This window comes from Monodon monoceros, unplaced genomic scaffold (assembly GCF_005190385.1).
Source record: "Monodon monoceros isolate NGI ecotype Baffin Bay Population unplaced genomic scaffold, NGI_Narwhal_1 Super_Scaffold_6, whole genome shotgun sequence".
NCBI lineage: Eukaryota > Metazoa > Chordata > Mammalia > Artiodactyla > Monodontidae > Monodon > Monodon monoceros.
In genome coordinates this window covers 73039763-73064159 of record NW_021703783.1, presented here as the reverse complement: position 1 = coordinate 73064159, position 24397 = coordinate 73039763, and the positions used below count along the sequence as shown (strand labels likewise).

At 36.9% G+C, this 24397-nt stretch overlaps 1 long non-coding RNA gene across 1 annotated transcript in view; it reads left to right on the top strand.

Annotated features, from left to right (window-relative positions):
- LOC114885873 overlaps positions 1 to 24397 on the top strand; it is a 211256-nt gene that overhangs the window by 16762 nt on the left and 170097 nt on the right. Inside the window, exon 2 of the long non-coding RNA XR_003791204.1 lies at positions 16151 to 16206. This is a non-coding gene — a long non-coding RNA (uncharacterized LOC114885873). The remainder of the gene's footprint in view (positions 1 to 16150; positions 16207 to 24397) is intronic.

The window sequence follows — 24397 nt, the reverse complement described above, 5'->3', positions numbered from 1 at the left end:
CTGTGACATAGGGGAGGAAAAGCTTTTTCCTCTATCCATCTTAGGTTCATTGGCTGAGGCCCTGTAAATTAAACTGACAAAAGACAGGTTAATAAGAGAAAAACAGCTGTTTGTTAACATGCTCATTGTGCATACACATAGGAGTACTCAGTGATGAGTGACTCAAAGGGGTGGTAAGAACTCGGTGTTATGCAGCATCTTAACAAAAGAACAATAAATTTTGACAGAAGTGACGAGACGAAGGAAAGGGACCTTGAGTTTCTAGGGTGGCAAATTGTGGGAAGGTAAATATGCGGGAGAACTAATGGAAGATAAGAGCTAGTTAGTAAAGTTTGTTATATAGGTTTCTCTGGTGTTGTCTCTGCGCTGGTAAATTTCTAGAGTGTCTCCAATTAATTTCTGTTGTTCCTGGTAGAGGGAGGTGGTGGGGGGAGGAGGGGGAACACCTTTACCAATATATGTCTTGCTTTTAGGCAAATAGGGGGAGGGCAGAGAGTTTTTCTTGTATTTGCTTTTTCTCAATTGTCTTTAGCTCCTAATAATCCTTATGCCAAAGAGGCATACTTTGGGTGGCATATTTTGCTACCCATCAATAGTTTAACTTTTAACTTTATCTAATGGTGTCTTTTGTCATAAAAAAAAGTTTACATGTATGTAGTTAAGGACATCTATCTTTTCCTTTATGATGTCTGGGTGTCCTATTTTGCTTTTAGGAAGACCTTCCTTCCCTAGATTATACAAATTTTTCAGTATTTTCTAAATTTTCTATTTTTTTGTTTTATTGTTTACTTTTAAACTGTTTTCTAGAGATCCAGCCTTAATTTTATTCTTACCTTTCTCACTGTTCTTAGATGATCTCATTTACTCCCGTGGTGTTAACCCCTGACAATACACTGATGTCTTCTAAATCCGTATTTTAATCAAATTCCATAACTCCTACCACATCTCCAGAGCAAGCCTCATATATTGAGCACCTCACACACACCGAACTGAACTTACGATTGTTCTCCCTGTTCTCCACAGACTTTCTTTATTCCTACCTCTCTAGTCATGGATGCACCACCATCACCAGTAGCCTAGGTCCAGAAACCTGAAAGGGATCCTGCAGTCCTCCTTTTCACTTAACCCAAATGTTCAACAAACCTTCATCTCTTATTATTTCTTTCATGTTAATTTCTCTTGAATCTGTCCACTTCTTTCTGCTCTCATTTCAACTTCCTGTACAATTGCAACAGCCTCCCAGCTGCTTTCCTTAATAAGTGTTTCCCCCATTCAATTTAACTTTAAAATTGTCTTTACAATTATCCTTCTGAAATGCAAATCAGACTAGACCTATATCTAAAATCCTTCAATCCCCTTCTAAGAAAAGTCTGAATTTCTAGGCATGGCCTTAAAAGCACTAATGAAAACAAACTTCTTGAGAGCAAGTCCACATCTTGTCTATTTTGATTTTTGGTATAATAAAATACATATGTATGAAAAAACAAATTTCTGGGACAAAATCTATCAGATGCATGTATTCTGTTAGTGTCAGAAGCTAGATTTAATTTTATATGTCTCCTTTGTAATTATTTGAGTAGTTTTCTAATGAATCATAAATAAGGACCAATATTATACTGGATGCCATAAAAAAGGAGGCTCAAATTGAGGAATGAGAATAAAATCTTTTGAACAGATACTCAGAAGTGAATTTGTCATGCTGATTTTATATCTTGAAGGCTTTGATACATCTTCCAAATTGCTTTTGAAATATATTGTTCATGTTTAAAACACCTCCAGCTGCTGGTTAAAATCTTTGAGTCTGAAGTATCATGGTGTCTGCAACTAACTTTCAAATGGTTCAGCAAAAAATTATACATATCATATATACATATATATACACACATATGTGTATGTACATAACTGCACAGATATACATATGCATATACAGAGAGAAAAAGCAAATTTGGCAAATGTTAACAATTAGTGAATATAGGTGAGGGGTACATGGGTATTCATTGTACTATACTTTTACATTTTCTGAAGGTTTGAAAATTAGCAAAAGAAAATATTAGGAAAAAGAGCTGCAACAGCAGTGTTTGAGAGCATGCATTTTAAAACAATCTCAACAGCCGTAATATTAAAATAATTTTGAAAAAAATCTTTCATTATTCAAAAAGTTGTATAAATTTTAGTTTTTTACTTCTTTAGTTATAAAGATGAATGTTTTTCATATGTGTATAAGAACTTTAATTTCTGCTTTTATGAATGTTTTTTGTCCATGTTTCTATAGGGGGTTTATTTCTTAAGAGCCTTTTATATATGATATTAAGTGTTTCAATACTTTTTAATATATAAACAGATAATTCTGAAACATATGTCATTATATGAGAATTTCATGTATTATAAAGAAAGTACCACAAACCAATGGAAAAGGGAAAAATTGGAAAAGTTGGCAAACTCTCACTCACATACACATATGTGAGATTTTTACCATATCTCACACTAGTATAAATACCAAAATTAATGCTATATGATTAACAAGTTGATTACAAAAAAGTGTGAAATGTTAAAAAAAAGTTAAAATGAATACAGATAATTATTGGTTGACCTTGGGATTGAAAAGAACTTTCCAGGCTTCCCTCATGGCACAGTGGTTAAGAATCTGCCTGCCAGTGCAGGGGACACAGCTTTGAGCCCTGGTCTGGGAAGATCTCACATGCCATGGAGCAACTAAGCCTGTGCGCCACAGCTAGTGAGCCTGTGCTCGAGTCCATGAGCCACAGCTACTGAGCCCACATGCCACAACCACTGAAGCCTGGGCACCTAGAGCCCGTGCTCCGCAACAAGAGAAGCCACTGCAATGAGAAGCCCATGCACCGCAACGAAGAGTAGCCCCTGCTCGCCGCAACGAGAAAAAGCGTACACGCAGCAACGAGGACCCAATGCGGACAAAAACAAATAAATTAAATTTAAAAGAAAAGAAGAACTTTCCATAAAAATGATGGAGGAAAGAACAAACAAAAAAACTGGCAATATATTTGATTACATACAAACCTAAAAAAAAAAAATACATAGACAAACCCCAAATAATTGAAATCCTTAATATAAAGAGAACTTGAAATCAATAAAAACAATAATGTCACAATACAGAAAAACAAAAAAAACACAAAACCTGAGTAAGAAAATTCAAGTCATGAAAGAAGAAATCTAAATGCCTTTAAAATATAGGAGCAGATATTTTAAAGCAGAGAATGCAAGGCACTGGTTCAGTTGGTTTATAGCAGTTTGTATGAGTGGGATTCAGCTTCAGCTGATGATGATCCAGAAAACTGGCAATAATGTTTTTGTAAATGTTAATGTAATACTTCTGTTAGCAAGAGCACAGCAGGCAAGAGGGCAGATCATCCAGCCATATTTGGCATTGGTCAGGCCCTCATTAGAGTAATGCAATCAATATGGGGTTCCACCCTTTAAAATGCATGTGGAGAAACTAGAGAGGGTCTTCTAAGAGGCACCACCGAAATGATTACAGAGAAAGTCAAGCCAGTGGGGGAAGATTAAGGGGATTGTATTTATTTAGTCTAGAGAGGAAAAAGCTAAATGGTGAATACATAGTTATTTTCAATTATATAAGTATGTGAAAAAAATGATTATCCTGAGGGAAAGCTAGATTATTCTATCTGTATGATAGACAATAAACTAAGAGGAATATGGTTAAATTGCACCAAGAGACTGTAATTAACTTTAGGCCTGGCAAAACTTCAGGGCAGACTAACAAACTAAGGAACCCCTGCTTTTGTATATCTTTCTGAGCAATTTAGACAACTGCCCATCTTGTGGCTTAGTTATAGAATAGCAGGTGGCTGGGTCCTTGATTAGAATTATAGGTTTATAGAATTTTAGAACTGAAAAATAGCTTCAGTAAAGTTTCTCATTTGTATGTTTTGTAGATTTCTGTTGCCACCCACTCACCAATAACATATACAAAGGAAAGCATAGGATATGGAGCCTTGAAAGTTAGAGTTTTATTGTGGTTGAATGACTGGAGCTTTTTAGAGAATCTACTGAGATAAAGTGAACAGATTTTAGTTATCAGTAGGAAAAAGCAAACTGTAAATTAGGGTGGGGTGGTACTGTGATTCTTAAGCTTTTTCCAGGTTACAGGTAAAAACTAGTATTTATCCCAAGAAAAATGCATGTAGTTACATGCACCCATCCCTGGCACCCAGTTCCCCAAATGTAGTGGCCAAGGTAGAGGTAGTGTGATATAGTGGTTAAGAGCACAGCAATTGGACTTCTTATATCTAGATTCACATCCTACCTTTTCCACTTACTAGCCTTACAATCTTAAGAATGTTAGTTAATTTCTCCATGTCTGTTTCCTCATTTCTAAAATAGGGATAACTTATGTCCTGGAATTTTTTGGTAAACATCAATTAAGTAACAAAAGTAAATTTAAAAATATTTTTTAAGTAAATGGCCTGACACAACAGATGCTATAGAGAAGTTGTGATTGGTAATAAAATTGATTCAATAGGTAATGATTGATGTTAAAAAGTGAAAAAGAATAAAAAGCATTCATTGCACTTAGTAATCATTAGTATTACTTTCAGTAATTTTTTTTCTGTTATATGTATGTGTGTGTAAGATTGTTGTGGAGCACTTGTGTACAGGTAGTGATAGATATATGATATTTATTATTGTAGGTCATGGTCAAAAAGCTTGTAGTCATTATAGGTTATTACTTTCATTGTTTTTAATTTTATCCCTTTTTAAAAATCTTTTAGTGTTTTCTATAGGACTGCAATAGGTATCCCCACCTCACCTCATGTTATTTTATTATTATTTTTTAAAAATTAATTTATTTATTTTTGGCTGTGTCGGGTCTTCGTTTCTGTGCGAGGGCTTTCTCCAGTTGCGGCGAGCGGGGGCCACTCTTCATCACGGTGTGCAGTTCTGTCACTGCCACGGCCTCTCCCATTGCGGAGCACAGGCTCCATACGCACAGGCTCAGTAGTTGTGGCTCACGGGCTTAGTTGCTCCGCGGCATGTGGGATCCTCCCAGACCAGGGCTTGAACCCGTGTCCCCTGCATTGGCAGGCAGATTCCCAACCACTGCACCACTAGGGAAGCCCACCTCATGTTATTTTGAAGTAACATGACACCACCTCATATATAAGGCAACAACCCTACAACAATATACTTCTATCCACCTTCTCCAGCCTTGGTGCCATGATCCTCATACATTTTACTTCTACACGTTACCAACCCTACAACATATTGCTATCTTTTTTGCTTTAAATGGTCAACTTTCCATCAAATAAGTTGAGAAAAAGAAAAAAAAGACTTCCACATTTATTATCTTTGGTGTGCTTACTATTTCCTGTAGAGCTGAGCCTCCATGCTCCACTGTCCTCCCTCAACCTAAAGAACCTCCTTTAGCATCCTCTATAGTGTGGACCTTCTGGCAATAATCTCTTCCAACCTTTACAATCTGAAAACATCTCCATCCTCATTCCCACGATTAAAGGACATCTTTGCTGGTTATAAAGCTGCAGACTGACAGTCCCCCTTCCTCAGCCCCTTAAAGATGTTGTTCCATTGCCATCTGGACTACTTTGCTTTTGCTGTAAAGCAAATAGCCCCATCTTTGTTTCTCTGTATGCATTGTCTCCTCTTAACCCATCACGTATGATTTTCGCTTTATCCTTGGTTTTCAGTAATTAGACCATAATATACCCCAGTGTTGTTTGGCTTGTGTTCTTTCTGCTTGAAATTCACTGAGTTTCTTGGATTCTGGAGTGGATACTGTATTTCTAATCAAATTTGAATGTTGTTCAGTCATTGGCCCTCCAAATATTTTTCTCTCTGTCCTCTCCTGAGACTTCAGTTGCATGTCTATTAGATGATTTGATTTGATCTCTTAGGTCACTGATGCACTCTGTTCTTTTTTCCTTTCAATCATTTTTTTTCTCTGAGATTCAGACTGGAAAATCTCTACTGACCTGTCTTTAATTCCACTGATGATTTTTTCTGAAATGTACAATCCTTTTGTGCTAGTTTGGATCCTCTGAGAAGCAAATGAATCATCGGATTAGATTTCCAAAAGATATGTTGGGAAAATATCTGTGAAGGATAAAAGAAAAAGATAAAAGAACCTTCAGATTGTAAGTAAAGTTTGATGCCTGTGAAGGAGATGAAAAGGTTAGGGAAGGAGGATTGTATAGGAAATTTAGACTTTTACACAGAAGTAAAAACGTTTTGCCAGGCTTATGGGAATTTCTTAATCCAAAGTAACCCACTGGAGAATTCCTACAACTCATAGGACTGGACCTTTATTAATAGCCCTGTGATGCTCAGCCATTGGCTGGGAGCAGCCCATAGGAGGCTTGGCTTTGATGTGACTGCCACTATAGAGCCAGTAGCTGGGCTATTAGCCAGTTTTACTCCATATGGCAGGAGATCTAAACAGTGCACGTTTATGATTAACCTACTGCTATTAGGCACATTTAATTATTTTTAATTTTAGATATTCTGTTTTAGTGCTATAATTTTCCTTTTGGCTCATTTTAGTGTTTCTGTTTCTTTCCTTAAAACCCCTATCCATTCATTGCATTTATCTTTTCTTTAGTAGATTTATAATAGTTAAAAATTAGTTTAAAAATCTTTGCTAATTCCAATAGTTAGGTCATTTGTTGGTCTGACTCTGGGCTATGTTTGTCTCTTAAATAGTGTCACATTTACCTGTTTTATTGCCTGTCTCATAATTTCTTACTGTTTTCTGGATATTGTGTATAAAAGAACAGTGGAGACTGAAGTACATTATTTTTTTTGTTGTTTTATTATCCAGAGAGTGTAAGTTCCTTCTTCTGTCTTTTGATTAGGGTGAGGGACTGGTAGTTCATCTCTCTCCTACAGGGGTGTTGAGGAGGAACTGGATCACAGCTTTAAGTATATTATAATTATATCGTATTCACCTGTGATTAATCACACTCCCAACTTCCTTCACAGACTTTCTGACCTTGTCAGTATCTGAGCCAGGAGGAGGTTAGGCTGTAGTTTCATCTTTGAATCAAAATCTGCAGGATCTGGGAGAGAGAGAGCAAGAGAGAGAGTGTGAGAGTTAGTTCAAGCCAAAATGGCTGACATAATCTCTGCTGGTTTCTGAATATTTAAAATACAAAAAAACAGACAAAAAGAAATCATTTTTTTGGACCTTTTTTCCTTTCCATTTCTACCTTGTATGCCTCAATTTGCTGGATTTAAGCACTGCTGCAGTTTATGAGAGAGAAGGAGCAAGAAAGGGAAGAACAGTTAATGGAAGACAAGAGAAGGAAAAAAGAGGATAGAAAGAAGCCACTCAGAAGATGGGTTTTATCAATTAAGTCTGTCTTTACATCGCCAAGCAAATAGAATAAGTAACTGCCTTGGCTTGGATACCTGACATCTTAATAACTTGAGCTTTTGTTTTTCCTCTTTTTGATTGGGGTTCTGTTTTACCTTGTTGATTCATTGTTGTGATTCTTTTATATTTTTATTTTTCCTAATAAATCTTTTATTTTTCTAATTTTATTTTATACTTTGCTATTCTCTTTCCTTTTGGCCCTTTTTTTTCTGTTGTGGTTTTCTTTTACCTTGTTGCAGTTGTTTCAATTATAGTTTTATTTTTACTAATATATTTATTATCTTTCTAATTTTATTTTGTTTTTTATTCTTTGATATTGTACTGCTCCTTTTTTTCTTTCTTTCTTCCTTTTTTTTTTTTTTTTCCCACACCACGGAGCTTGTGGGATCTTGGTTCCCAGGACAGAGGTCCAAGTCCAAACCACTGAACTAACAGACAACCTCAGACTCCAAGGAATATCAATGGGAGTGAGGCCTCCTGGAGGTCCTCATCTCAGCACCAAGACCCAGCTCTATCCAACAGCCTGCAAACTCCAGTGCTGGACGTCTCAGGCTAAACAACCGGTAAGACAGAAATACAGCACCACCCACCAAAAAAACCAAAAAAAAAAAAAAAAATGAAATGACAGAAAAATATGTTACAGATAAATGAGCAGTGTAAAAACCTACAAGAACAAATAAATGAAGATGAAATAGGCAACCTACCTGAAAAAGAATTCAGAGTAATAATAGTAAAGATGATCCAAAATCTCGGAAATAGAATGGAGAAAATACAAGAAACATTTAACAAGGATCTAGAAGAACTAAAGAGCAAGCAAACAGTGATGAACAACACAATTACTGAAATTAAAAACACTCTAGAAGTAATCAATAACAGAATAACTGAGGCAGAATAACGGATAAGTGAATTGGAAGATAAAATGGTGGAAATAACTGCCAGGGAGCAGAATAAAGAAAAAAGAATGGAAAGAATTGAGGACAGTCTGACAGACCTCTAGGACAACATTAAACACACAAATACTCAAATTATAGGGCTCCCAGAAGAAGAAAAGAAAAACAAGGGTCTGAGAAAATATTTGAAGAGATTATAGTCGAAAACTTCCCTAACATGGAAAAGGAAATAGTCACCCAAGTCCAGGAAGCATAGAGAGTCCCATACAGGAAAAACCCAAAGAGAAACAGGCCAAGACACATATTAATCAAACTATCAAAACTTAAATACAAAGAAAAAATATTAAAAGCAGCAAGGGAAAAGCAAAAAATAACATACAAGGGAATCCCCATAAGATAAACACCTGATTTTTCAGCAATAACTCTGCAAGCCAGAAGGGAGTGGAAGGACATATTTAAAGTGATGAAAGGGAAAAAACTACAACCAAGATTACTCTACCCAGCAAGGATCTTATTCAGATTTGATGGGGAAATTAAAACCTTTACACATATGCAAAAGTTAAGAGCATTCAGCACCACCAAACCAGCTTTACAACAAATGCTAAAGGAATTTCTCTAGGCAGGAAATGCAAGAGAAGGAAAAGACCTACAAACCCAAAACAAAAATTAAGAAAACAGTAATAGGAACATACATATTGATAACTACCTTAAATGTAAATGGATTAAATGCTCCAACCAAAAGACATAGACTGGCTGATTGGATCCAAAAACAAGACCCATACATATGCTGTCTACAATAGACCCACTGCAGACCTAGGGACACACACAGACTGAAAGTGCAGGTATGGAAAAAGATATTCCATGCAAATGGAAATGAAAAGAAAGGTGGAGTAGCAATTCTTATATCAGACAAAATAGACTTTAAAATAAAGACTATTGCAAGAGACAAAGAAGAGCACTACATAATGATCAAGGGATCAATCCAAGAAGAAGATATAAAAAGTGTAAATATTTATGCACCCAACATAGGAGCACCTCAGTACATAAGGAAAATGCTAACAGCCATAAAAGGGGAAATCGAAAGTAACACAATCATAGTAGGGGACTTTAACATCCCAATTTCACCAATGTACAGGTCATACAAAATGAAAATAAATAAGGAAACACAAGCTTTAAATGACACATTAAACAAGGTGGACTTAAATGATATTTATAGGACATTCCATCCAAAAACACTTCCTTCTCAAGTGCTCGTAGAATGTTCTCCAGGAGACCATATCTTGGGTCACAAATCCAGCCTTGGTAAATTTAAGAAAATTGAAATTGTATCAAGTATCTTTTTCAACCACAGTGCTATGAGACTAGATATCAATTACAGGAAAAAAAATGTAAAAAAATACAAACACATAGATACTAAACAATATGCTACTAAATAACCAAGAGAACACTGAAGAAATCAAAGAGGAAATCAAAAAATACCTAGAAACAAATGACAAAACACGACTACCCAAAACCTATGGGATACAGCAAAAGCAGTTTTAAGAGGGAACTTTATAGCAATACAATCCTACCTCAAGAAACAAGAAAAATCTCAAATAAACAACCTAACCTTACACCTAAAGCAATTAGAGAAAGAAGAACAAAAAAACACCACAGTTAGCAGAAGGAAAGAAATACTAAAGATCAGGTCAGAAATAAATGAAAAAGAAATGAAGGAAAAGATAACAAAGATCAATAAAAAAAGCTGGTTCTTAGAGAAGATAAACAAAATTGATAAACCATTAGCCAGACTCATCAAGAAAAAAAGGGAGAAGACTCAAATCAATAGAATTAGAAATGAAAAAGGAGAAGTAATACACAGGATCAGGAGAGGTTACTACAAGCAACTATATGTCAATAAAATGGACAACCTGGAAGAAATGGACACATTCTTAGAAAAGCACAATCTTCCGAGACCGAACCAGGAAGAAGTAGAAAATATAAACGCACTACTCACAAGCACTAAAGTTGAAACTGTGATTAGAAATGTTCCAACAAACAAAAGCCCAGGACCAGATGGCTTCACAGGTGAATTCTATCACACATTTAGAGAAGAGCTAACACCTATCCTTCTCCAACTCTTCCAAAATATAGCAGAGGGAGAAACACTCCCAAACTCATTCTACAAGGCCACCATCACCCTGACACCAAAAGTAGACAAAGATGTGACAATAAAAGGAAAACTACAGGCCAATATCTCTGATGAACATAGATGCAAAAATACTCAACAAAATACTAGCAAACAGAATCCAAGAACACATTAAAAGGATCATACCCTATGGTCAAGTGGGATTTATCCCAGGAATGCAAGGATTCTTCAATATATGCAAATCAATGTGGTACATCATATTAACAAACTGAAGGATAAAAACCATATGATCATCTCAGTAGATTCAGAAAAAGCTTTCAACAAAATTCAGCACCCATTTATGATAAAAACTCTGCAGAGAGTAGGCATAGAGGGAACCTACCTCAACATAATAAAGGCCATATATGACAAGCCCACAGTCAATATCATTCTCAGTGGTGAAAAACTGAAACCATTTTCTCTAAGATCAGGAACAAGACGGGGTTGCCCACTCTCACCACTGTTTTTCAACATAGTTTTGGAAGTTTTAGCAATCAGAGAAGAAAATGAAATAAAAGGAATCCAAATCAGAAAAGAAGTAAAACTGTGACTGTTTGCAGATGACATGATACTATACATAGAGAATCCTAAAGATGCTACCAGAAAACTACTAGAGCTCATCAATGAATTTGGTAAAGTAGCAGGATACAAAATTAATGCACAGAAATCTCTGGCATTCCTATACACTAATGATGAAAAATCTGAAAGTGAAATTAAGAAAACACTCCCATTTACCATCACAACAAAAAGAATAAAATACCTAGGAATAAACCTACCTAAGGAGACAAAAGACCTGTATGCAGAAAATTATAAGACACTGATGAAAGAAATTAAAGATTATACAGATAGATGGAGAGATATACCATGTTCTTGGATGGGAAGAATCAACATTGTGAAAATGACTCTACTACCCAAAGCAATCTACAGATTTAATGCAATCCCTATCAAACTACCACTGGCATTTTTCACAGAACTGGAACAAAAAATTTCACAATTTGTATGGAAACACAAAAGATCCCGAACAGCCAAAGCAATCTTGAGAAAGAAAAACGGAGCTGGAGGAATCAGGCTCCCAGACTTCAGACTATACTACAAAGCTACAGTAATCAAGACAGTATGACTGGCACAAAAACAGAAATATAGATCAATGGAACAAGATTGAAAGCCCAGGGATAAACCCACGCACATATGGTCACCTTATCTTTGATAAAGGAGGCAAGAATATACAGTGGAGAAAAGACACCCCTTTCAATAAGTGGTGCTGGGAAAACTGGACAGCTACATGTAAAAGAATGAAATTAGAACACTTCCTAACACCCTACACAAAAATAAACTCTAAATGGATTAAAGACCTAAATGTAAGGCCAGGCAGGCACTATAAAACACTTAGAGGAAAACATAGGCAGAACACTCTATGACATAAATCACAGCAAGATACTTTTTGACCCACCTTCTATAGAGATGGAAATAAAAGCAAAAGTAAACAAATGGGTCCTAATGAAATTAAAAGCTTTTGCACAGCAAAGGAAACCATAAACAAGACGAAAAGACAACCTTCAGAATGGGAGAAAATATTTGCATACGAAGAAACTGGCAAACGATTCATCTCCAAAATATACAAGCAGCTCATGAAGCTCAATACCAAAAAAACAAACAACCCAATCCAAAAATGGGCAGAAGACCTAAATAGACATTTCTCCAAAGAAGATATACAGATTGCCAACAAACACATGAAAAGATGCTCAACATCACTAATCATTAGAGAAATGCAAATCAAAACTAACATTAGGTATCACATCACACTGGTCAGAATGGCCATCATAAAAAAATCTATAAACAAAAATGCTGGAGGGGGTGTGGAGAAAAGGGAACCCCCTTGCACTATTGGCGGGAATGTAAACTGATACAGCCACTATGGAGAACAGTATGGAGGGTCCTTAAAAAACTAAAAATAGAACTACCATATGACCCAGCAATCCCACTACTTGGCATATACCCTGAGAAAACCATGATTCAAAAAGAGTCATGTACCACAATGTTCATTGCAGCTCTATTTACAATAGCCAGGACATGGAGGCAACCTAAGTGTCCATTGACAGATGAATGGATAGAGAAGATGTGGCACATATATACAGTGGAATATTACTCAGCTATAAAAAGAAATGAACTTGAGTTATTTGTAGTGAGGTGGATGGACCTACAGTCTGTCATACAGATTGAAGTAAGTCAGAAAAAACAAATACTGTATGCTAACACATATATATGGAATGTAAAAAAAAAATCGTTCTGATGAACATAGTTGCAGGGCAGGAATAAAGACGCAGATGTAGAGAATGGACTTGAGGACATGGGGAGGGGGAGGGGGAATGGTAAGCTGGGACGAAGTGAGAGAGTGGCATGGACATATATACACTACCAAGTGCAAAATAGATAGCTAGTGGGAAAGAGCCACATAGCACATAGAGATCAGTCGGTGCTCTGTGACCACCTAGAGGGGTGGGATAGGGAGGGTGGGAGAGAGGCTCAAGAGGGAGGGTATATGGGGATATACGGGTGCATATAGCTGATTCACTTTGATATACAGCAGACACGAACACAACACTGTAAAGCAATTATACTCCAATAAAGATGGTAAAGAAAAAAAATAATCTGGAGGATCACTAGAAATTGAGCATCATGGGAATGTGAGAGACTATGTAATTATGTGTTTTTCCCTCCCATTTCCTTCTCAGTATAATCTGGGGGTTATGTCAAGGAGATCTCTCAGGCTGAGCAATTCGTTTTTCATTTAGGGCTCTGTCAGGCTCTAGTCTTCCCTGCTATGCTTCACTGTTTAATAACATTTGTCTGATTTCTCTTTCACTCAAAACATCCCAAGCTACAACAAGCTGGCTCCTCCATCCTTCCATACGCAGAGCAGGTATTCACTCCCAGGTGTGGGAACTTACATACCCTCTGTTCATCTAAGAAGGGATGTGACATACTCTCTGTAATTCATTTCATTAAGGCTTCCTTGCACCTGCCACTCTTTGCAAATCTCACAGAAACGTATGATTTTATTTTGTCTAAATATTTCTTACTATTACCATAGGTGTAAAGGTCTCTTGTGTCTGTGTAAGATTACCTGGAAACAGAACTCTGTTACAGTTTATTGATAAGTGATGGATGAAGATTTACAGCTCACTTATCTGTAGTTGAGCTTGAAGCTATTTAGTGTTGATATTATTTATTAAAATTTTGTACTCAGGCAAAATGAAGAGGCTGAAGTCAAGAGGTTTGCTTGTTTCAAAACATTTCCCTTTGGTATGATGCTTCCTGTTGCTCCTTCCCACTAGTAACTGGTGATGAAGGGGAAGATCATTCTCTCAGTGCTGTCTGAGTAACCTTTAAACTTACATATTTTTTGCTTGGCTATTATTATCCCTCCCCAGAATGCACTCTTCCTCTTTTTCTACCACAGTGAACTCCTCCAAAACCCAATTCATGCATATTCTCCTTTGAGAATCCTTTCCAAAATGTTTAAAGCTTTTTCTTAAACTTTGTCTGCAAAGGACCAGAAAATACTAGATTTTTTAGGACAGTCTCTGTCATCACTATTCAACTCAGCTAGTGTAGCAAGAAAGCTGCAGGTTACAAGGCCTTATTGGTCATTCTTGCTTTCTTGGAGGTTCCAAGGTCACTACACTACAGATAAGATGTAAATGAATGAGCATGGCTATGTTCCCCTAAAATTTAATTTAACAAAACAGCCAGATTGTAGTTTGCTGACACTTCTCTTAAAGAATTAGTAGGCCTACATAATTGGGCTTGTCAAATCGTAAGGTGGTTGATTATTCATTTGGACTACTTTGAACACAGTTAACATAGGATGTACTTTGTTACCAGCATGTATGTTGGGCACACAATAATTATTTGCAGTATAAATGAAAGAAAAGAAGAAATGGAGGAAAATATGAGATGACCGTGGAAATGGAGAGACAGAAGCAAGTGAAAAAACAACTGTCTTTGATAAACAGTGCTAGTCGCTGTAACAGATAAGCCCCCAGTTCTAAACTTAGAACTTAAACCTCAGTTCTAAGTTTCTTACCACAACAAAGATTTATTTCTTCCTTACATCATAGGTCAGTGTGCAATGGCAGGGTCAGGTGGAGTAGGCCTTGTTCTACACAGTCATTCAGGGGCATGGGCGCAAGTCCTTCCATCTAAAGGCTCCACAACCTGCCCTAGGTCCTCAGAGTCCTCTCCATTCAGCCAGGAAAAGAGAGCAAGAGTCATGCGTAGAAGGTTCTAATGGCCCAGGACTGGAAATGGCACCCATCACTTTTGCACATGCTTTGTTATCAAGATCTCAGGCATAGGTTCCACCCTATGGTGAAAAAAAGAGGCTGAAAAATATATTCTAACTCTGCGCCTAGTGAGAAGAGGGGGTTATGGCACTAGCGGTAAGCAATCTAGTTTGGGTTACACTGAAAGAAGGCAGTGAGAGGATAAAACAGTTTAGATGAGAAAGCAATCAAAAGACACTTCCCAGAGGGAGGGAGCAGCATTTCCAACAATAGCATACAGGTTAATTTTCTCAATAGACACTTGCAGCCCTTGTAAGTGCTGTCATTTGCAAATATATAAACTGTCTGAGATAAATAAAATTGTGTGTCTGGGAAAAAACATACACAAAACTATGATTGGCCACACTTCAAGATACAGTGAAACAATGTGGCAGATGTGTGGGAAGGCACCTGCCCTCTGTCTGGGGGAGGTTACAGGCATTAAGTTTGGTTATTGTAAAGCCCAAGGTACAATTATCAATCTCTGAAAACAATTTTATACTAATTGAATCTTAATTACGTTGAGTCTCTTTCTCAGTAGCTGCAATTATGTCCTTTAGAGTAATCCCACGGGACATTTCTCAGAGTTATTCAGAGTGTTTTCTTATCAGAGTTGGGAAATAGTGATAGAAATGGGAAGGTAGAGATCTTGTATATAAAGAATGAAAGAAAGATATTGATCATGTATAGTGTGTGGTTATTATAAGATTATTCTCATTATTTTAGTTTATTTATTGCAGTTGAATTGCTTATGGAGTTGAAATACCAGTAATTATATCTGCCTAGGGGAGATTAATCCATGAGAACTTTTTTTAAATGAAGGGATTACAGGGACGCTGTTTTCCCTGTGATGCAAAAAAGAATTGTGGGTCCCTTCCAAAATTCTACTTCCTTTAAAAATCTGGTTTTAAAGTGGGCTTTCCAGGAGAGTAGATAATTTGGAGTTGCTGCAAATTACTTCCTGGGCCTGAATTTCTGTTGTCCATGTAGTGGTTTGCAGACAAATGAAAAATATCTGGAATTAGATTCAGGCTCTTGAGCTGAGGCAGCTTGGAGAAAGCCGCTAAGGGGGCTGGAAGGAAGCCTCTGCCCTTTCATTTACAAAAGGATGAGGCTTCTTCACTGAAGCCTTGGTTCCTTAAATAGGCCCTGCACTCCGTCCATGACAGCTCACGAAGTATCTAGCACTGGTCTCCCTCACAGTCTCCAGCAAGGTCGCCAGCTTTTCACAATTGCTGTCATAACTGTGGCTCCCTTGGCAGGATGTTCAATCCTTCTCACTGCCATAGAGCATGGATATATTTAGCTCAGTAACCATGCTTAGAAGTTGGGCAGAATGGGTTGCATTGACTTCTGATTTCTGTCCTGTCTTTTCTCTTAGGATATGAGTTGTCTTGGTTGACACTGAAGAATGAATAGAATGAAGGTGCAGTGGGGGTGAGTGAAGGCTATAAATTTGTTTTCATGATTGTTAAATTCTCATTTTATATATTCAAGGAATTGGCATGTGTGTTGAAAAATGTAAAATTTACTGTTACAAAAAATTAAAATGACATATTTCTGTGTACTATCAACCAATGATTGTGCTAACCAAAGAAAGGAAACATCACCATTAAATAGGTGGTTGAGATTTGATTTCACTTTGGAAAGTGGAAATCCATGAAAAGAATTCTAAGGGAAGTGTGAGCTATATTAATGGGGCACTTGGAAACACAGTAAGCTCTCAGTAGATGATAGTTATTAATAATAATTTTAGTTAATATCAACTGAGTGCTCATCAGGTTTCAAGAACTGTTCTAATAACTCTATAATATAGGCAGTATTATACCCATTTTATAGATGAGAAAACTGAGGCACAGATAATTTATAGATCTTGTCTAGGTTCACAAAGGAAGCTCAGAGTCAGAATTCAATCCCAGCTAGCTTAACTCCAGAGCGTCTTCTGATAACCTTTCCTACATTCTATTGCCCAGCAACCTGGCATATGGGTCTACTTTCCTATGCCCCTTTTCTTTTTTCTAGGTTTTCAGTGTGGAGTTCTAAGAGAAAGAGGGAACCGTCCTTTCTTAGGTGTTGCTCACAGCTTTTCCATTCCCATTCAGACAGCAGCCCTAGCTCCAGGTGGAAAGGGCAACCTACTCATTGAGGAGATTCTGATGTCTGTAACCCATGCTGAGCCAGGGTATCTGAAGGAGGTAAAGAGGATGTAGGCTAATGGAGAAAGGGGGAATTAAAGGCCTTCTCTCCTCTCCAAATGCCCCAAAAGTCTCTAGCGCAGATTAGTTGGAATTGCTGTCTTGGAGCAGGTTGAAGAAACTTTTTTACTAAGAATAATTAAACCACAAATAACCTTCCCCCATCCCCAGCCACACATATTCACGCACACATATATGCAGAGTACACATTTGAATTTTTATATTTCAAGCATTAATCAACTAAGATCTGTTGGCATTGTGGCTGCATTGAGCAGATGAAAATCATTACAGCTTAAATGTTTCTGCTCTTTCTACACAAAGAATAAAAGAAGTAATAGTCTAAGATGTGTAACAGAACATTTTTCAGCTTTGGCTTCAAACCACCTTATAGAAAAAACTTAGAGGTACATTTGTACAAGCATAAACTATATGACGTTGGTTATTCAAATGAAAAAGACTGATTTTTAAGAAGTGTGCCAGAGTGTGTTCATACTGATGAAAGCAATCTCTTCCTGTAGTAAAGATTGGAAGGCCATGTGCTTATCCCGATGTTCTTGCCATGGCTAATCAAATTTTCTTTAAATATTTTAAAGAACCTGATTAATATTCTTTCCAAATGATCTTGGTTGGTAACAGATGGTTGCCCTTTGAAGACAAATTTCATTTTTTTAATTTCATTTTTTTTAATAGTAGGAAATAATCAGGAGCTGAGTCTGTAGAAAAACATCAATGGTTAAAAAAAAGGCAATAGGCTTTTGGTGAAACACAGGGTATGACTATAATAATAAAATTAAATTTAATTGTGTAAATTCATTGCTATGAAGGCAGTTTCCAAAAAAGTAAGTACTACATCAAGAAAATTGCATAGATGTGAAGCAGTGTTGAGTTTGTGGTCTCTTGATCTAACAGGTGGCTACTTGATCTAACAGTAATTCTTTGTGTGTTTGAATTCTCTTGAGTGTTTATAAGACTCAGTTTCAAATTTTATAGTGACATGATATGTATATTTAAGCAGTAGCTCTTAATTTATATTCAGATTTAATAATAGGGAAAATTACATTTTAACATTGTCTGATAAGAAGAAAAGTCAAATTAGGTCAGCACTCCTGGTTTAGAGATAATTTTGCAATAAAACCACGTCTTTCTTTTGTGTACCTTACGATAATCCTTTAAGGAGTACACAGGATGGGTAAGAGTAATGCAAAGTTAGCCCAAGCAGAAAATAATTTATGGAGTTCTCTTGGTAGCTTGATATGTGAGTAGCAAGTTCTTTTTCCTATAGCACAGGGGGAAAAATGAGCATACTTTAAGCTTTTCTAATAAAACTTTGTTTTTGTTATTGCTACTAGATTTAAAATTTCCAAGAGATATCCTACAGTTTTGAATTTTAATTCTAGTTTAAAAATTCACATTTCGGGCTTCCCTGGTGGCACAGTTGTTGAGTCTACCTGCCGATGCAGGGGAGATGGGTTCGTGCCCTGGTCTGGGAAGATCCCACATGCCGCGGAGCGGGAAATGAGAATACACTGGGAAATGAGAATACACTTTGGCATACTTAAAGGAAAGTATCAAAACCCCTCAAATTTCAAGCGGTTTTTAGAGGGCTTTTCAAGCTTTAGAGGTTTAGGGTTAAGCAAGTTCTTTTATTAATGTTTTAGAATTATGAACTCTTAGAAATAAATGTATATTTAATCTTTTTCTTTCAATAGGGATATAGCTATCATTCTGTATGTCTATGCCTATTTATTTATTTATTTATTTTTATTTTATTGGAGTATAGCTGATTTACAAAATTGTGTTAGTTTCAGGTGTAAAGCAAAGTGATTCAGTTATATGTATACATATATTCATTCTTTTTAAGATTCTTTTCTCATATAGGTTATCACAGAATACTGAGTAGAGTTCCCTGTGCTATACTGTAGGTCCTTGTTGGTTGTCTATCTTACATATAGTAGTGTATGTATGTTCATCCCAAGCTCCTGATTTACCCACCTCCCCCCACATTTCCCCTTTGGTAACCATTAGTTTGTTTTCGATATCTGTAAGTCTCTTTCTGTTTTGTAAATACGTTCATTTGTATCATTTTTTAAAAATTATATTCCACATATAAGTGATATCATATGATATTTGTCTTTCTCTGTCTGACTTACTTCACTGAGTATGATACTAGGTCCATCCATGTTGCTGCAAATGGTAATATTTCATTCTTTTTTTTTTAACATCTTTATTGGAGTATAATTGCTTTACAATGGTGTGTTAGTTTCTGCCTTATAACAAAGTGAATCAGCTATATTCATTCTTTTTTATGGCTGAGTAATATTCCATTATATATATGTACCACATCTTCTTTATCCATTCCTGTGTTGATGGACATTTAGGTTGCTTCCATGTCCTGGCTATTGTAAATAGTGCTGCAATGAACATTAGGGTGCATGTGTCTTTTCAGATTATGGTTTTCTCTGGATATATGCCCAGGAGTGGAATTGCAGGATCATATGGTAGTTCTACTTCTAGTTTTTTAAGGAATCTCCATACTGTTTCCCATAGTGGTTGAACCAATTTACATTACCACCAACAGTGTCGGAGGGTTCCCTTTTCTCCAACTCTCTTCAGCATTTATTGTTTGTAGGCTTTTTGATGATGGCCATTCTGACCAGTGTGAGGTGATACCTCATTGTAGTTTTGATTTGCATTTCTCTAATAATTAGTGATGTTGAGCATCTTTTCATGTGCTTTTTGGCCATCTGTATATCTTCTTTGGATGTCTACATCTATTTATATCTATCATCTTTGCATCTTCCAAAGATGGCCATGAGTTGATTTGAGGAAAGGACAAGGAAGAAAGACAGAGAAGAGAAAAGGAGGAGGAATGGGAAGAAGAGGAGAGGAGGAGGAGGAAGGAACGTTAAGCAAGAACTTAGCCAATTTTTATAAACTAATTTTGTCTTGAAAACGTTTCTTTTTATTTCTCTATGAGATATTACTATTAAAAATGATATCATGATGAGCTCTGACTCCTATTTTTCTAGTGTAAATCAGCAGATTTATTTATTTGTTTCATCAATTTTCCTTCCCAAGAAAGGAAATCCTCATCTAGTTGTCATGAATCTATTGTTAGTGTTCCTCTCTATGTAAAGTGGAGTCCTCCTGGACTTTCAGTAGAAAGCTACAAGGCAAGCTGGCTTCCACAGCCTTCAAATCAGTGAATTCAGAAGTTAGTCCATTGGCTCCAATGGTTGAGAATTCCACTTTTTCTCTCACGACTGCATTTGTACCTTCCTAAAGCCGTGCATTTGGATAAAAATGGTAGATGATCCATCCAAATAAGAATGATCATTCTTTCATTAGGTGTAGAGCTCTAAATTTGAGTTGAATTATATATAGTTTTTGTGAAGGAAAGTGTATCAGTCATCTTTTACTGGGTAATACTGCAGTAACAAACAACCCTCAAATTTTAGTGTCTTACAGGAATAAAGCTAATGTGTTGGTCATGTTACATGTTGGCTGGAGGTCGGTCGTGGCTCTGTTCCTTATACTCACCACCTTGAAATCCAGGTTGATAGAGCCTCATTTGAGGACATGATGGGCTTTGTGTCAGAGGGAAAAAAGAGAGAGGTGGTGGAACCTCACAACAGCTCTCAAAGCTTCTGCATATGTCACTTCCACTGCTGTGTCATTTGTCAAAGGAAATCACATAACTGAGTCTTACAGGAATGTAAAATCCTCCCACATGGAGACACAGTGACTATTTTGAAAAACAATAAAATCTACCAGAGAGAGTATGAGACACAACTGTTTAAAGTCTTTTTCTCCATATGATCCAGCAATCCCACTCCTGGGCATATATCCAGAGAAAACTCTAATTTGAAAACATACATGCACCCCAGTGTTCATTGCAGCACTATTTACAATAGCCAGGACATGGAAACAACCTAAATGTCCATCAACAGATGAATGGATAAAGAAGATGTGGTGTAGATATACAGTGGAATATTACTCAGCCATAAAAAGAATAAAATAATGCCGTTTGCAGCAACATGTATGGACCTAGAGATTATATACTAAATGAAGTAAGTCAGAGAGAGAAAGACAAATATTATATATCACTTATATGGGGAATCTAAAAAATGATACAAATGAACTTATTTACAAAACAGAAACAGACTCACAGGCATAGAAAACAAACTTACGGTTATCAAAGGGGAAAGTGGGGTAGGGGCAGAGGGGAAGGTCCTACTGTCTAGCACAGGGAACTATTTTCAACATCTTGTAATAAACTATAATGGAAAGGAATCTGAAAAGAATATATATACATATACATACATATATATGTATATAACTGAATCACTTTTCTGTACACCAGAAACTAACACATTGTAAATCAACTATACTTCAATTAAAAAAATATATATATATATAGTAAAATAATGTCTTGTTCTCTGCTGGGGAACTAAAATGCCAGCCTAATCTTTGCCTTTCAGCCTTTCTCATAACTTATAGCTTTATCCTTGTGACAGCAACACAGAAAAGCTGGGGAGCAAGATTTGTGGGGAAAATCTTTCGTTGGCACTCAGGCAATCAAATATATTTCAATTAAAGAAGTGTCATAAAGAGGCCTTCAAACTATACCCAAAGGACCATCTCCCCCAGGAAGCCTTCCTGGATTAATCCAATAGTCTCTTACTTACCAGTTCCTTGTATGATAGTCCTCTTCCATGAGCCCTTCTCTTTGTGGTAAATATAAAATAATGATAGACACATGTTTTACTGCTTGTTTCTCCTATTGGATTAGACGTCATCTAAGAGAAGAGGTTGCTATGCCACACAGTAAAGTCATTGCCTAACTGTGAAGTTCCTTAAAATTATACTATTTACTGACTTGGTTATTCTATTCACTTCTCAGAATGAGAAAATAATTTGGTTTCAAGACCTTTATCACTTAGCTTTTTCTTTCTCAAGATATAGAGTAAAACATAGGCAACATTCTTCATTCATTCGTTCATCCATCCTCATTCATCTAATATTCAACAAATGTTGAATTCCCGTTACAGTCCGTGTGCTAAGCCAGGTGCTGAGTTGTGGCACCAGGTGCTCACAGTTTCTTCCCTCATGGACCTTACCTTTTAGTCGGAGTGACCCATACAAATCAAATAATCACACATAGTTATAAACCATGATGCTCACTAAGAGGAAAGCTTACAGGGTACCCTAAGAACATATAGGAGACCTGACTTACTTTATGTCTCTGTGAAGGCATCTCTGAAGAAATGACAGCTGAGCTGAGATCTGAAGGAAGAATAGCAGTTAACTATATAAAGAATGAAGCCTAGAGACTGTCATACAGAGTGAAGTGGGTCAGAGAGACAAAAGCAAATACTGTATGCTAACACATATATGTGGAATTAAAAAAAAAAAAGGTCATGAGGAATCTAGGGGCAGGACAGGAATAAAGATGCAGACCTACTAGAGAATGGTCTTGAGGATACGGGGAGGGGGAAGGGTAAGCTGGGACAAAGTGAGAGTGGCATGGACATATATATACTACCAAACGTAAAGTTGGAGGGAGTACAAAAAAACAAAGCAGCAAACAATGTGAGAATCAGGTAGGGAAGGTTTATTCAGGGCGTGTACGCCATGTTAAGGGGTTTAGGTCTTTATCCACTGAAAGGTCTTTAAGAGGGAGTGACGTGAAAAAATTAGAATTTTTAGATGTCACTATGGTTGTCATGTAGAATGGATTGGAGAGTGGCAAACGGATGGCAGGATATCACCATAAAGTCTTTTGCAGTAGTAGAGATAAGAATGTCTGCTCAGTGCAAAACTGGCATCTAAAAGTTGGATGACACACTGCTGATATTCTGAATCTCTTAGTTCTAGCATTGAAATTTAAAAACTCGATCTAGCAGGAAAAAAATCTAAGTTGGCTCATGGTTCATGATTTACATTACTATTCAAAATATAACTCAAGCCAAATAATCTCAACTACACCAAGAGTATAGATCTATGACCCTCTAATAATTTCAGTGATGGGCTTCAGGGAATCCATGAAGCTCCTGAAATTCCGTGAAAATTGTGTGTGTTTATTATGCTTATATGTTATTCTAGGGAGAGAGTCCATACATTTTATAAGATTCATGACCCCCCAAGCAGTTAAAAACCACTGTTTTACATTATCACTTGACCAACCCATAGTTACTCTATCACCAGAATGCAGGCCTGGGTCACATGTCTTGAATTAATGAAAAATGGTTAGCTGACTATGAAAGGTTTGAGCTCTTTTTTAGTGCAGAGTGGTTGCTTTGAAGTGGCTGCCCAGCTAGAGACTATTTCTTAGTTCCCTGGCATCATTGGAAGGGGTAGGGGGATGTGTCTACTTCTCACCAATAGAATGTATGTAGACATTTTGATTGTCATTTGTGCCTAAAGTTGAGTGTGTATCTGATAGGCCTTTTCCATAATTGTCTCACCTTCTCTGGTGACCTTGGAGACCACGTTTTGAAACTGGCAGCATAACAGGATGAAAGAATACTTGATAACTAAGTCACGGAGGCAGCCAGGAGAGCTGTCCAGCTATGAACACCTGCATTGGATTTTGGTGATTAAGAAGTAAATTTTATTATCTTAAGCAATTGAGATTTAGGGTTATTTGTTACAGCAGTTAATTTACCCTGGCATACAAAAACAACATCTCATGTAGGAAGATATGGAAAAATGGGTATGTTGGCTGGGAAAAAGTCCTTTTTGGATTTCTTCCTGGAACCAAGAAAGAATGCTGCCTTGCAGCCCGTAGTGTCATTTTGCAATGTGTAAGTTACTCTGAGCTCAAATTTCTTACAAATCCAATCCTTGATTGCATGAGAGGATGATTACCATAGATAGTTAATGTAGATGGCTTTTCACTACATGAGACGCAGAGACAACTGTTTTCGAAAAAAGATTTTTTTGCTTACAGTTCCCAAGAAGAAGAGACGTACCAAGACATGCAAGACCACATGTAGAAGCACCACTGTTGGTCAGGAGGCAGAAGGAGTGAGGGGAAGGCATGGCAACAACTTTTATTTTGGTTTTCTTGGGAAAGAATGGGCAAGCTGGGTAAGCAGCTGAGCAGGTTTAGGAGGGAATAGTTTGAATAATTTTGGCAGGCTCTGGGCTATGGGAGTGATCTCTAGTTGTCCAGTACCCGGCTTTGGGGTGACTGAGGGCAGCCAGATAGTGTCCCAGACTGCAGGTGTCTGATAAAAGGAGGTGGGTGGAAGTCCATAGGATGGACTTAGAGTGGGTTGTTTGCATATAAAAGGTATGTTTACAAGCATACTTTGTATGGTTTAGGATGGATTGGACTTAGGATGGGTTGGTTTGCATATAAAAGGTATGCTTACAAGCAAATTGTTTAATATCTCTAGGAATTAGCTAATCTTGGGATGGGCAGTTCC